Source organism: Hyla sarda, chromosome 12, assembly GCF_029499605.1.
Source record: "Hyla sarda isolate aHylSar1 chromosome 12, aHylSar1.hap1, whole genome shotgun sequence".
Lineage (NCBI taxonomy): Eukaryota > Metazoa > Chordata > Amphibia > Anura > Hylidae > Hyla > Hyla sarda.
In genome coordinates, this window is record NC_079200.1 from 69,283,436 (window position 1) to 69,297,121 (window position 13,686).

Below are 13,686 nucleotides of genomic sequence, written 5' to 3' on the forward strand. Positions count from 1 at the left end.
CCTCAACATTACTAATTGTGACAGCAAATTTTGATTGTGTTTTTAGTCCTATTTTAGTAATATGAATTGATTTGGTTTTAGTCGACTAGATCTACTGTAGACTTAGATTTTATTCAACTAACGGGTTAGATGCAAATTCTAGAAAAATGCTTAAATAAGACAAACTGAGGATACACTCCTAAAGTAAATAACTATTAAAGGGGTACTCCGGTGAAAACCTTTTTTCTTTTAAATCAACTGGTGGCAGAAAGTTAAACATATTTGTAAATTACTTCTATTAAAAAATCTTAATCCTTCCTGTACTTATTAGCTGCTGAATACTACAGAGGAAATTATTTTCTTTTTTGGAATGCTCTCTGATGACATCACAAGCACAGTTTTCCCTGCTGACGCTATTATAATAATAACGCTTTATTTATGGTTGTCCTTAGTGGGATTTGAACCCAAGCCCCCAGCACTGCAAGGCAGCAGTGCTAACCACTGAGCCACCATGCTGCCCTTAGCATACATCTGCTATGCATGGTTGCTAAAATGGACAGAGATGTCAGCAGAGAGCACTGTGCTCGTGATGTCATCAGTGTTCCAAAAAGAAAGGAATTTCCTCTGTAGCATTCAGCAGCTAATAAGTACTGGAAGGATTAAGATTAAGTAATTTACAAATATGTTTAACTTTCTGCCACCAGTTGATTTAAAAGACAAAAGGTTTTTATCGGAGTACCCCTTTAACCTGTTATTACTTATGGTACTGACAGGACTATCCTATGGGAGGAGGGGGTTAGAACTTCTCCTACTTCTAGCATTCCTCCAGTGTCTCAATCCAGTCCCCAGCTGCAAACCTCTTCCCAACAGAAATTGTAACATCAGGGTCAACCCCTACCCCTCAACCAATTACTTCCTGCAGTGATGTCTCACTTCTGCCAGTGATTGGTCAGTGTGACACTCTAGAGTCTGACATCACTCCGGATCCAGGCGTCACAATTTCTGACATGAAGGGGATAGCAGCCGGGGAACAGAACGAGACACCAGAAACAGCGAGGAAACACTGGAGGTAAGAAAAGGTTTATTTGTTTATATGCTGTTAGGGTAGGGTCACTTGTACTGTATTTTGCTGCGTATTTCCCTACCCAATTAAGTAAATACGTAGCAATATACGCAGCTGGTTTTGCTTTCCGTTGACATCAATGGGTAGGAAAATATGCAACAGCAAATACACAACAGCAAAATAGCGGCACTTGTGGCCCTACCCTTTTAAAGGGAACCAATCGGCAGATTTTAGTATATAACGCTTGCCAATGCATTATATATGCCCTAAAATCGCTATCATCACCATCCTGGGGGACATTTTATAAAGTTCCCCCCGTCCGCCTCGCAAGTAGTCCCCTAGGCGGTGTGACGGCTGCCACGGCCCCTCCCATAGACTTGCATTGAGGAGGCGGGGAGTGACATCACAATCCTCGGGCCCCTGTATAGTGAGTCATTAGGTACTGAGCGAACTCCGCTCCATGCAGCTGATGATAGGTGGGTGCTGCAGGAGAGATCATGAGGGGTCCCCAACGGCGGGACCCCTGTGTTCAGACATCTTATCACCTATCCTTTGGATAGGAGATAAGATGTCTAGGGATGGAGAACCCCTTTAAGTATGTAAAGGTCTTAAAACTTTTCCCACTTAAAAAGCCTAACTACCATTTTAGTCTAGTTTTAGTCATCATAGCTTAGTCCCACTTTTTTTATGTCACCAAAAAGTGTTGTTGACTTAAACTATGACCTAAATTAATTAGCCAACAAAAATAACTGGTCCTTACCTGTCCAGACCGGAAACCAGGCTGGACTATACGGAGGGCATTTGCTCTTACTGATGCAATAAAATAGCTCAGTGCCGCCTGTAGATCTCCAAATGAGTGCACGTAAGCTGCTGTGGCTTCCGGTGGCACGGTCCTGTCACCTCAGCCTTTGCTTCCTGTCAGAAGAGCATCTCTTCATGATACTGCCCACACGGTGCTCAAAAGAGGAGCTGTGGCAAACCATGGACAAGTAGAGGTGGTCTGTTTGTTTTCCAGTTTGCCTGCAATATGGGAGTCAGTACTGTATGGGATCCTAATACTATATCCCTCATACTGTCCCCAATATAGTATTAGGACCCCAATGGAGTATTTAGGTACCTCATACTGTCCTCTGTAAATACTATATTGAGAACAGTATGAGGGGCCCTTTTGCTCTATGGGGGACAGCATGAGGGAATTATATATTCTTTGGAGGTCCTAATATTATATAGAAGACTTAAATACATTGAAGGGAACAGCATAAGGGCCTAAAAATACTGTATGGGGGAGGTTCTAATACTATACAGGGGACCATATAGTGGGTTTAATACTTTATGGATGACAGTATAGGTCCCTCATACTGTTCCTATAGAGTATTTAGGCACACTATACTGTCCCCTATTTAGTATGAGGAACCCCATACTGTTGCTCCCCCTGCCAATAGAGTATTCAGGTTCCCCATGCTGTCACTATAGAGTATTTAGGTTCCCTATACAATATTATGATCCCCATACAGTATTTAGGTCTCATACTGTCCCATATATTAGCACCCCCATACTGTCCTCCATATAGTATTGAGGCTGTCCCCTATTTAGTACATAAGGTACCTTTACTTTATGGAGGACAGTATGGGGTGCTAATTATATGGGAATATAAATACTCTAAGGGTCCTAATGCTATATAGGAGACCATATAGTGGGCCTAAATACTCTGGGGGAGCATTATAGTGGGCCTAAATACTCTGGGGGGGCAGCATAGTGGGCCTAAATACTCTGGGGGAGCATTATAGTGGGCCTAAATACTCTGGGGGGGCAGTATAGTGGGCCTAAATACTATATGGTCCTAGCTGTGCTAGATTCTGTTTTATTGTTATGTTGAGCATGCCGGTCTGCTCTAATTGGGAAGGCAAAAAAAAAAAAACATGTGCAGAGGAAAAATTGACCAGTTGCCCATAGCAACCAGTCAGATTAAAAAGAAAAAAAAAGCCTCTGGAGAATAAAAGCAATCTAATTGGAGCTTCGGCACAACTTTTCCCCTGCATAGCTTTTGAGGAAACGCCCTCAGGCTAGATTACCACTTGGGTTTTTTTCTGGTGTTTTTTCAGAATACTGACACTGCAGTTTTTGAGCCAAAGCCAGAAGTGTATTCAAAAGGAATAGGACATATAAAGGAAGGACTTATACTTCTCCTTTTTACTGCATCCACTTCTGACTTTGGCTCGAAAACTATGCCAGAAAAAAACCTGTGTGGAAGGTTCGCTATCGCTGCGCCATAAAGTGACTATGGGATTAGGCCACTCTCATAGAAAAGAACCTCCTGGCACTACTGCTCTTGTAAGTCACAAAGGTGCGTTTTTTTTCTCATATATAGCCTGTCATGTACTTAGCGTATGCTGTCTATTCAGATGGTACTTCACGTTTTATAACAGATAGCAGATATATATCCAGCAAAGACAAGAATAATGGAGCACTCACCGCTTCCAATACTGTTGACAGCTACTTCTTTATTTTCTTACAGTACATATAGACAAAACGGGGAATATGGACAGATCTAGTGAGAGGGGTTTACAGGTGATCACACGGGGGCGACTATCAATATCACTGTCTAGATCTCTTATGGTTTTATTCTTTTTTAAGTCACTACTGGGGGGAGGGGGGGGGCTGCTGCTGACAATGAAGTTAAAGGGGTACTCCGCCACGCGGCACCCCGTTTGCAATCAGTCCCCGAAGCGTGTTCGCTCCGGGTCTGATTACCGGTGACCACAGGGCCGACGGGGTGTGACGTCACGCTCCGCCCCTCAATGCAAGCCTACGGGAGGGGGCCTGATAACTCCCATAGACTTGCATTGAGGGGCGGAGCGTGACGTGACACGCCGCCGGCCCCGTGATCTACAGTAATCTGACCCGGAGTGAACACTCTACGGGGACTGATTATAAATGGGGTGCCACGTGCAAGATCACGGGGGGTCCCCAGCGGCGGCACTCCCGCAATCAGGCATCTTATCCCCTATCCTTTGGATAGGGGATAAGATGTCTAAGTACCGGAGAACCCCTTTAAACCTGGGTCCTGTTGGATCATAAACTAGTTATTCATTATAGATTTTCTAATACAATTATTCATAGGAGAATTTTTAAAAGAAAACACTGCCCTATCTATATTTTTATGTTTTGGAGTGTTTTTTTGGTAGAGAAGCCTGAGAAGTAGCTTCAACTTTATTGTGGGCCTTCTTCACTACCTGATAGGGGTACCCCCTCTCTAGGAAACGTTTTTCAATCTCATCTGCCTGTATCTGAAAAGTGGTCTCTGTATTATTCTCAAAAATTAACTAAAAGGGATACTATCCTTTGTTTGACTAGGATGAGACGATTCATAGAGTAGTACAGCATTTTTTGCTATCGGTTTTCTATAACCAGACGTTTGTAATTGACCATCTTGAACCTGGACCAGTGCATCTAGGAATTCCAACCTTTGGTCCCCAAATTCTGAAGTAAAACGCATGCTAACGTTGTTTATATCATTTAGATACATCACAAATTCTTGAAATCTATCCTTAGTGCTGTCCCACACTATGAAGAGGTCATCCATATATCTTAAGAATAATTTTATGTGTCTAACAAAAGGGTTGAGTTGTGAAAAAACATAATTCCGCTCAAAAATTCCATTGGCATATGAGCATGAGATGGGCATGCACATTGCTGTGCCAGTCTTTTGAGTGTACCATTGTTGTCCGTATTTGAAGCTGTTATTTGTCAGTATGAAATTTATGGAATCTGCCACAAAGGAAACAATTTTTTTTGTCTTATCTGTGTATTCCAAAAACATCATCATAGCCTGTACACCCACATCATGTGGGATGCGGGTGTACAGGCTCTCGATGCCAATGGAAGCCAGTTTGAACTCTGGGTATCACTGAAAGTCTTCTAAAACCGTAATCAAATCCCCTGTATCCCTCAAATATGTAAGAATAATTTTTTATAGGGGGGATACTAACCACTCAATATTTTGTGACAGGAACTCGGTAGGACCACCTGTTCCTGCCACAATTGGTTGCCCTGGTGGAAGGCGCTGCTGCTTATGTATTTTAGACAGGATATACCACCTTGGTTTTCGGGGATTGTGTGGGAGCAATTTTTCTGCTACCTTGGTGCTTATTACTTATTTAGTTCAGTAAATTTCCTGAGTAGGGTTCTTAAATTATCTAGGATCTTAGCCGTAGGATCCTTCTTAATCCTTTAAATAGACTTCCTCATTATTTAGTTGAAACTCCGCCTCAGCTTCATAATCAGATTTCTTTCACACTACTACCGACAGGAATAGGATCAGCAAGATTTATTGAACATATGACAGACATGCATAATAATGATGTGGAAGCTGTCCGATTCGCTGCCTTAGAAAGAGTGGAATTTGCCACCCCAGGTAGGGACAAACATCAACTGCTGCTGCTTAAAGAGGCACGTTGGATCCTCCGGCTGGATGCCAACGGACCTCTAGGTTTAAATGACCGCCAAGAATTTTCAGCATTTTTATAATTCCGGTTAACATTAAAGCTGAGCACTGTTAAGGATATGGTTTTAACTTTAATATTCATGTGTTTTAGGTGTTATAATGGGTTAAGTTTTTCTCTCCTTTGTTGATGTTCACGTTGGTGATGAGTCACATGATATTTAAACACACCTGTCCGGTTACGTCACACGCCAGGGGCCCAAGGAAGCGCAACAGCATGATACGGACCGTCGCCCTGTGTGATCAACTGTAAACAGTAAATGTAATACATTTTTTATAAATTTTTTGGGGAATAAAATGTTATTTAAAAAAAAAGCAGCTTTTTTGGACTTTTTTTTTTTTGTTTTTTACCGTTCACCATACGGTATTAACATTTTATTTTAACCTCTTAAGGACCCAGCCATTTTACACCTTAGGACCCGGCCATTTTTTGAACATCTGACCACTGTATTTTTAAACATTAATAACTCTGGAATGCTTTTAGTTATCATTCTGATTCCGAGATTGTTTTTCCGTGACATATTCTACTTTAACATAGTGGTAAAAAAATTTTTTAACTTGCATCCTTTCTTGGTGAAAAATTAGAAAATGTTGCATTTTTCTAACTTTGAAGCTCTCTGTTTGTAAGGAAAATGGATATTCAAAATATTTAAATTTTTTTTTCACATATAAAATGTCTACTTTATGTTTGCATCATAAAATTGACGAGTTTTTACTTTTGGAAGACACCAGAGAGCTTCAAAGTTCAACAGCAATTTTCCAATTTTTCACAAAATTTCCAAACTCACTATTTTTCAGGGACCAGTTCAGGTTTGAAGTGGATTTGAAGGGTCTTCATCTTAGAAATACCCCACAAATGACTCCATTATAAAAACTGCACCCCCCAAAGTATACAAAATGATATTCGGTCAGCCTTTTAACCCTTTAGATGTTTCACGGGACTAGCAGGAAAGTGAAGGAGAAAATTCACAATCTTAATTTTTTACACTCGCATGTTCTTGTAGACCCAATTTTTGAATTTTTACGAGGGGTAAAAGGAGAAAATGTATACTTATATTTGTAGCCCAATTTCTCTCGAGTAAGCACATACCTCATATGTCTATGTAAAGTGTTCGGCAGGCACAGTAGAGGGCTCAGAAGGGAAGGAGCGACAAGGGGATTTTGGAGAGTACGTTTTTCTGAAATGGTTTTTGGAGGGCATATTGCATTTAGGAAGCCCCTATAGTGCCAGAACAGCAAAAAAAAAAAAAAACACATGCCATACCATTTTGGAAACAAGACCCCTTGAGGAACGTAACAAGGAATTAAGTGAGCCTTAATACCCCACATGTGTTTCACGACTTTTGCATATGTAAAAAAAATAAAATAAAATGTCACTAAAATGTGTGTTTCCCCCCCAAATTTCACATTTTTGCAAGGGTTAATAGCAGAAAATACCCCCCAAAATTTGTAACCCCATCTCTTCTGAGTATGGAGATACCCCATAAGTTGACCTGAAGTGCACTACGGGCGAACTACAATGCTCAGAAGAGAAGGAGTCATATTTGGCTTTTTGAGAGCAAATTTTGCTCGGGGGCATGTCGCATTTAGGAAGCCCCTATGGTGCCAGGACAGCAAAATAACCCCCACATGGCATACCATTTTGGAAACTAGACCCCTTGAGGAACATAACAAAGGGGTACAGTGAGCATTTACCCCGACTGGTGTCTGTCAGATCTTTGGAACAGTGGTCTGTACAACATTTTTAATTTGCACAGCCCACTGTTCCAAAGATCTGTCAGACACCTGTGGGGTGTAAATTCTCACTGCACCCCTAATTACATTCCGTGAGGGGTGTAGTTTCCGAAATGGGGTCACATGTGGGGTTTAGTTTTTTTTGCGTTTGTCAAAACCGCTGTAACAATCAGCCACCCCTGTGCAAATCACCTCAAATGTACATGGTGCACTCTCCCTTCTGGGGCTTGTTGTACGCCCCCAGAGCACTTTGCGCCCACATATGGAGTATCTCCGTAGTCGGGAGAAATTGCATTACAAATTTTGGGGGGCTTTTTTCCCTTTTACCTCTTGTCAAAATGAAAAGTATAGGGCAACACCAGCATGTTAGTGTAAAAAATTTATTTTTTTACACTAACATGCTGGTGTAGACCCCAACTTCACCTTTTCATAAGGGGTGAAAGGAGAAAAAGCCCCCCAAAATTTGTTAGGCAATTTTGTACGGCGATACCCCATATGTGACCCTAAACTGTTGCCTTGAAATACGACAGGGCTCCGAAGTGAGAGCGCCATGCGTATTTGAGGCCTAAATTAGAGATCGCATAGGGGTGGACATAGGGGTATTCTACGCCAGTGATTCCCAAACAGGGTGCCTCCAGCTTTTACAAAACTCAGCATGCTTGGACAGTCAACGGCTGTCCAGCAATACTGGGAGTTGTTGTTTTGCAACAGCTGGAGGCTCCATTTTGGAAACAGTGGCGTACCAGACGTTTTTCATTTTTATTGGGGAGGGGAGGGGGGCTGTGTAGGGGTATGTGTATATGTAGTGTGTTTTACTTTTTATTTTGTGTTAGTGTAAGGTTTTTAGGGTACAGTCACATGGGCGGGGGGTTACAGCGAGTTTGAGCTGCCGCGCAGAATTTGCTGCATCGCAAACTTGCAGCCTGATACTCACTGTAAGCCCCCTGCCCATGTGAATGTATCCTGTACATTCACAGGGGGGGGGGGGACCTCCAGCTGTTGCAAAACTACAACTCCCAGCATGCACAGTCTATCAGTGCATGCTGGTAGTTATAGTTTTGCAACAGCTGGAGGCACACTGGTTGGGAAACACTGAGTTAGGAAACAGACGTTTCCCAACCAGTGTGCCTCCAGTTGTTGCAAAACCACAACTCTCAGCATTCTCAAGCATGCTGGGAGTAGTAGTTCGGCAACATCTTTAGAGCCAGATGTAGCTGAACTACAACTCCCAGCATGCTTGGAGTTGTAGTTTTGCAACATCTGCAGGACTACAGTTTGCAGACCACTAATACAGTGGTTCCCAATCTGTGCCCTTCCAGATGTTGCAAAACTACAACTCCCAGTATGCCAAAACTGTCCAGGCATGCTGGGAGTTGTAGTTCTGCAACATCTGGAAGGGCACAGTGGTCTCCAAACTGTGGACCTCCAGATGTTGCAAAACTGCAACTCCCAGCATGCCCAGACGCCAAGGGCTGTCTGGGCATGCTGGGAGTTGTAGTTTACAGGGTCCCATTACAGCAATGCATGTCGCTTTACGGCTACGTGCATTGCTGTAAAGGGCCCGACCGCGGCTGAAGATCAACTCACCTGTCGCCGCCGCCGCCGTCGTCTTCATAGTCGGGATCCGGGTCTTCAGGGACTAGGTAAGTACCGGGGCCGGTCCCCAACACTCCCCCGTCCCCCGCCGCGTCCTCCGGTCTTCCTCCCGTCCTCTCCGGCTTCAAAGGGCCGGGCAGGACGGGAGGAAGTAACCGCCCCCCCCCCCCTTTGCGATTGGTCGGTTAGTTAACCGACGGATCGCAGGGGATCGGAGGAGGTGGCAGGCTTGCCACCTCGCTCCTATACTCCAGCATGGTCCTGGCTGTCTGTGACAGCCGGGATCATGCGAAATTACCGGGCGGTCGGGTCCCAGAGACCCGATCAGCCCGGTATCGCCGCAGATCGCAAGGGCGATTTCCCTTGCGATTTGCGGTGATCGCCGACATGGGGGGGGGCCTACATGGCCCCCCTCGGCGTTTGCCCTGGATGCCTGCTGAAGGATTTCAGCAGGCATCCAGTTCCGATCTCTGCCCGGCGCGCGGCAGAGAGCGGAAAACGCCAGGGCGTATGGATCACCCTGGGTCCTTAAGGCCCAGGGTGTGAGGGCGTATCCATACGCCCTGGGTCCTTAAGAGGTTAATAGTTCAGATATTTATGCACGCGGCAATACCTAATATGTATATAGAATATTTTTTAACACTTTTTGGGGATGAAATAGGGAAAATGGGACAATTTATGTTTTTATTTAACTTTTATTTTTACACTTTAATAGTCCCCATATGGGACTATTTATAGCAATCATTCGATTGCTAATGCTGTTCAGTGCTATGTATAGTATACAGCACTGATCAGCATTATCGGTCTTCTTCTGCGCTGCAGGAAGGCAGATCAGAGCAGAAGACACCGGGAAGGCAGCGGAGCCAGGTGAGGGGACCTCCATCTGCCATGCTGGATGATCGGATCGCTGCGGCAGCGATGCGGGCGATCATCCATTTAAGTAACCACGATGCTGCAGATGCCGTGATCTGTATTGATCACGGCATCTGAGGGGTTAATGGCAGACAGTCGCGGGATCGCGGATGTCCACCATTAACGGCGGGTCCCTGGCTGCGATCAACAGCCGTGACCTGCCGCGCATGATCTGGGCATCGCTCCGATGCTCGCGGTTATGCATAGGACGTAAATGTACGTCCTGGTGCGTTAAAGTACCACCTCACCAGGCTGTATATTTACGTCCTTCGTCGTTAAGGGTAAGCATCTGAAGATGTAGCTGGATGAGGGTGAGACATAGCTGGAAGGTGGTGGATAGAGATGAGTGAGGTTACAGTGATTTGATTCGTCACAAACCTCGCAGCTCAGCAGTTGCTGACTTTATCCTGCATGAATGAGTTCAGCTTTCAGACTCTCTCCTAGGACTGTATCCACCTTTTACAGCCCACCGGAGCACCTGAAAGCTGAACTCATTTATGCAGGATAAAGTCAACAACTGCAGAGCCGAGAGGTTTGTGTCGAATTGAATCACTGTAACTTCGCTCATCTCTAGTGGTGGACAGAGATCTAGCAGAGAGTTTCCCGCTGCAGGTTATGCTACCATTCATTTGAACGGGCCCGCGGTCAGTCTGCAAATCGCCCACTACTGCGGATCTGTTGAAATGAATGGCAGCGGAAGTCGCAGTTGATTTCCTGCTGCAGGAAAACCACTGCAAAACGTTAACCAGACTATGGCTTAGCTACACAATTTTAGAAAAGGCTTCTAAAGCAAAAGTCGCAATGAAAAGTCTCTAAATAGCAACTGCAACAAATTGTGCAACAAACCACCACCACAAAATGGTAAAACCAATGATAAATTCCTCCATGTATTCATTCAGTAAGATCTGTGTATGTTCTTGCTGCTGCAAGAGTTCTGTACCCACGATACTGCCCCTCTCAAGTTACATTGTTCCTAATGGGGGGGCAGCATACCAGAGGGAAAAATTCTTTCCTGACCCCAAAATGGTGATCAGAATAAATCCCAGGATCAATGTTCTAACCACATAAATCTCGTATCCATTACCGATGATTTATTTTTCAAGAAAAACATCCAGCGCTTCCGTGAACTTGTTTAATGAGTCAGACATCAAATCATCATGTGGGAAAGAGTTCCATAGTCTCACTGCTCTTACAGTAAAGAATCTCTGTCTGTGATGATGGTGAAACCTCCTTTCCTTGTCATGGTTACCGGCCTAGGTATAAAAAGATCACGAACGATCTCTGTACTGTCTCTTCATACACTTGTACATGGTGATCAGATCGCCCCTAAGACGTCTTCTCTCCAAACTAAATAACCCCAAGTAGAGATGGGCGGTATGACCAAATATGTGGATCACGGTATTTTTGTAACTTATGGCGGTTCAACGGTATATAACGGTATTTCTTTCACCCCCCCAAAATCATGTGACCCACGGGCGATGTTCTGCTCCCCCCCCCCCAATCATGTTAGCCGCCAGCGCTGTTCTGCCCCCCTCCCCCCCCAAATTAATTATCAGCCCAGCAGGTTACTACTCACATATGTCAAGCACTGCCCTCCTCCTCCTCCTCTTTGTTGGGGGCCGCTGGCGCTGGAACTCACTGTACACCAGTGGTCTGTCTGCCAACGGCTGTCCGGGCATGCTGGGAGTTGTAGTTTTGCAACAGCTGAAGGTCCGCAGGTTGGAGACCACTGCTGTACGCTGTATCCCTATGCCTGGGCTGCAAAAGATAAAGAAAATAAATAGAGATGAGCGAACTTACAGTAAATTCGATTCGTCACAAACTTCTCGGCTCGGCAGTTGATGACTTTTCCTGCATAAATTAGTTCAGCTTTCAGGTGCTCCCATGGGCTGGAAAAGGTGGATACAGTCCTAGGAGACTCTTTCCTAGGACTGTATCCACCTTTTCCAGCCCACTGGAGCAACGGAAAGCTGAACTAATTTATGTAGGAAAAGTAAGCAACCGCCGAGCCGAGAAGTTTGTGACAAATCGAATTTACTGTAAGTTCGCTCATCTCTAAAAAAGAAACTTTAACTTACCTACGTCGGCCTTACGCTGGGGACTGGAACGTCGGACAGCCTATCACCAGCCGGAGCGATGCCCCGCCCCGTGATAGTCTGAACCCACTGTCATGTAAGAAGCCGGCTAGAGCTTCTTACATGACAGTGAGTTCAGACCATCACTGGCCGGGGCGGGGCATCGTTCCGGCCGGTGATAGGCTGTCCGACGTTCCAGTCCCCAGCGTAAGGCCGACGTAGGTAAGTTAAAGTTTATTTTCTTTATCTTTTGCAGCCCGGGCATAGGGATACAGCATATAGCAGTGGTCTCCAACCTGCGGACCTCCAGCTGTTGCAAAACTACAACTCCCAGCATGCCCGGACAGCCGTTGGCCACACTTGGCGGTCCGCAGGTTGGAGACCACTGACGTACAGTGAGTTCCAGCGCCAGCGGCCCCCAACATAGAGGAGGAGGGCAGTGCTTGACATATGTGAGTAATACCCTGCTGGGCTGATCATTAATTGGGGGGAGCAGAACAGTGCTGGCGGGTCACATGATTTGGTGGGGGAGCAGAACAGTGCTCACGGGTCACATATGATTAGTTCCCCGATGTGGGGACAGCGCAGCGCTGGGCTGATTCATTCATTCCCGAGGGGGAGGGGCTCAACCGGTATTGCGGTATGGGAAAAATTCAAATCATGCAGCCCAAAAATTTCGGTATTCGGTACGAACCGGTATACCACCCAGCCCTAACCCCAAGCTTGATAACCTGTCTTTCTCCTGTAATCGTCCCATACCATTAATTATCCTTGTCGCCCTCCTCTCCACCCTCTCCAGTTCACCTTGACATGCCCTTCTTATATACAGGTGGCCAAAATTGGACACAATACTCCATATGTGGTCTGACAAATGCTTTATGCAGAGGCAAAACTATGGGGGAGATTTATCAAAACGTGTGTAGAGGAAAAGTCGACAAGTTGCCCATAGCAACCAGATCGCTTTTTATTTTTTTAAAAGGCCTCTGAAAAATGAAAGAAACGATCTGATTGGTTGCTAGGGGCAACTCACACTTTTCCTCTGGGCAGGTTTTGATGAATCTCCCCCTATGTCCCTGGCATGAGCCTCGATGGATAAATCACATGATTTTATTAGCCTTGGAAGCAGCTGCCTGGCACTGATCACTAAAGTAGAGTTTACTGTCCACCCTAAAGTCCTTTTTGGTAGAAGTTTTACCTAAATGTTTTATTATTAAGCACATAATTGTACATGTTGTATTTACAGCCCAAGTGCATAACATTTATCCACATATTGCATTTGCCACATCTGTGCCCATGCCATGTAAGTCCAGTTTTTTTTTTTTTTAAATGGCAGCATTTTGGAGATGTTTGAAAAAAAAAAAAATTTAAATAAATAAAATTTAAAAAAGTTAAATGCTGGATAACCCCTTAAGGACCACGCCCATTTTCACCTTAAGGACCAGAGCGTTTTTTGCACATCTGACCACTGTCAATTTAAGCATTAATAACTCTAGGATGCTTTTACTTTTCATACTGATTCTGAAATAGTTTTTTTCGTGACATATTTTACTTTGTTAGTGGTAAAGTTTTGTCGATACTTGCATCATTTCTTGGTGAAAAATTCCAAAATTTTATGAAAAAAATTGAAAATTTAGCATTTTTCTAGCTTTGAAGCTCTCTGCTTATCAGGAAAATAGACAACCCAAATATATAAATATATATTATATATATTGTATATGTGAATCAATATATAATTTACTTTATATTTGCATCATAAAGTTGACATGTTTTTACTTTTGGAAGACATCAGAGGGCTTCAAAGTTCAGCAGCAATTTTTATAATTTTT